The sequence below is a fragment of the Limulus polyphemus genome, unplaced genomic scaffold, assembly GCF_000517525.1.
Source record: "Limulus polyphemus unplaced genomic scaffold, Limulus_polyphemus-2.1.2 Scaffold94, whole genome shotgun sequence".
Classification (NCBI taxonomy): Eukaryota; Metazoa; Arthropoda; class Merostomata; order Xiphosura; family Limulidae; genus Limulus; species Limulus polyphemus.
Genome location: NW_013665704.1, coordinates 356,239 through 358,804, shown reverse-complemented (window position 1 = coordinate 358,804; position 2,566 = coordinate 356,239). Strand labels below are relative to the sequence as shown.

The 2,566-nt window shown below is 32.5% G+C and overlaps 1 long non-coding RNA gene across 1 annotated transcript in view; it reads left to right on the top strand.

Annotated features, from left to right (window-relative positions):
* LOC111088371 overlaps nucleotides 1-2,566 on the top strand; it is a 91,755-nt gene that overhangs the window by 72,821 nt on the left and 16,368 nt on the right. The gene's annotated exons all lie outside the window — the stretch shown is intronic.

The window sequence follows — 2,566 nt, the reverse complement described above, 5'->3', positions numbered from 1 at the left end:
AAAATATAACGTTCATAAATGGAAACATCGGCTCATGTAGATATGTAGATCTTGAAAGTCGAGTTGTACAAAACTTGAAAATAGCGTTGATAACTGGACCAATTGTTAGTTAACAATACTGTTACAGTTATGAAGATTTAATACTACATGAACTACCAACAAGTTAGGTATGTTAGGCTTAGCTAACTTTGTTTATGTTCTTTAACGCAAATACACCTAAGTTACAGTAAGTCTAGATTAGTGGTTTTCAAACTTTATGAAGCCATGGAACCCTTATTTCATTCCTTCCGTCACGGACCCCTAACCCTAAACCCACCTTTAAAATCTAGTCTAGGTGAAAGTAACCAAGTTCGTAACAGTATTGTTAATATAAAATTGTAAATAAATATACAAAAATACTTATGATTTTTAAAACTCTATTAGATTCATGACAGGTTAACTCTCAATTATTAAAAACAAACAAACGCCATTACCCTTTTTCTTTGTATGGAACTTCTGATGACCCTTCGCGAAAACATGGGGTTTCACGGAACACAGATTGAAATCCACTAGTCCATATCATCCCTGGTTTACGTTTGTTGTGGATATACTATCTCTCCATTGTTTCTTTTCTTTTGGCATCCAAGAAGAAAAAGCATTTTATGAGCAACTTTATACCCTCAATATTTTATCAACTAATCTGTTAAGCATCCATCAGTTCCAATAAAATCTAGTCAAAGCCATTGCACAAAAAATTTACACTTGAAAATAAGCCAGACATAGAAGTTGAAATGACTGTGAAAAAAAAAATCTGGATATTTTTCTGATTCTTCATTGTATCTATCGCAATAATTTTAGTGGCAACCTTCACTTGCGCCATCTGCTTATAATATTAATACCATAGATCCATTTAAGTTTTCCTCGGATTTATCTATGAACCATCTCTGTTTAATATCATCGCACGTAATAATTGTTTAGTTTTTTTGTTTATCCGGATGAACAGAGAAAACCTAGTAAAACGATTCCTGGTTCCAAATACTTGAGTGTATAATGTTGAAGACAAAAAACGAACTGGTTTTATAAATTGATGTATAAATTTATGTGTTTATTAAATGTAAAAATGTGTTCTCTTTCTAAAATTGTGGAATTAGTGGCTTAAGTAGTAGAAAATAATAGCAAACAGGCATGTCTTAAACAAAGCTTCGGTACTAATCTTTCATGAAAGTTACATTTTCTCAGTTATTTTTCCAGCTTCTCAGACGTAAGATGCACTGAAAGTAAATGTTTGTGGGACAGGGAAGTGTGTTATTTATGTTGAGGGGGGGTTTCAGCAATCAGAGTTTCAAAACGACCAAAACTAAATTTTTATAAGAATTATCACGTGCATTGGGGTCTTCTTTAGTCTCTGTAATTCTTGTTTCAATTAGAAAATCAAATACTTACTTTGTACGAAGCTCCATGGCCTATCTTGCTTACACGGAAACACTGATAAGCTCAAACGCAGTTCATTTTAATTGCTTGATGTGGAGGCGAAGTCAGAACAAAGCTAATACTGTATTAATGAAAGTGTAAAAGAAAAACTTGACTCCAAAGTGTCAAATGTCTAAGATATGCACACAATTTAGTTTTCCTTATGAGTTTGAACATAAAAAGGGTCGTTTTCACGTAGATATTATGTATTACGTATAACATAAAGTAAACTTACTACTAATTTATAAAATCTCTCAACATACACATAACCTACTGATGAATTAAAAACTATTACCTGCATTCTTTATAACCTACTAGTGGACTAAAACACCTCCTAAATCATGTATAACCACCATTTGGATTCAAATCACTTCTCCATATCATATTTTACTCAATGGTAATTTAGAAACTCCACGAATCATATATAAATTAGTAATCTTAGGTTTTACAAAATGTAATGTATAACCCACCTGTGGATTAAAACCACATCTCTACGTTATATATTATAACTTGGTAGTGGACAAAACCTTTTTTCCATATCATATATGATCTGCTGATAGATTAAGAATTCCTTAAATTATGTATAACCTGCTTGCGGATTAAAGATATTCCTAAATCGTGTATAATCTTCAAATGGAATAAAACTCTTCTCCACACATTATTTATGAGCTATACTTGCGAATATTGGATCACTTCCCCACATGATGTGTAATCTACACAGTTGGACTAAAATCTCGTTCTCACATCATGTGTAATCTATACAATTAGACTAGAATCTCGTTCTCACATCATGTGTAATTTATACAGTTGGACTAGAATCGCGTTCGCACATCATGTGTAATCTAAACAATTGGACTACAATCTCGTTCTCACATCATGTATAATCTATACAGTTGGACTAGAATCTCGTTCTCACATTATGCGTAATCTAAACAGTTGGACTACAATATCGTTCACACATCATGTGTAATCTATACAGTTGGACTAAAATATCGTTCACACATCATGTGTAATCTATACAGTTAGACTACAATCTCGTTCTCACATCATGTATAATCTATACAGTTGGACTAGAATCTCGTTCTCACATTATGCGTAATCTAAACAGTTGGACTAC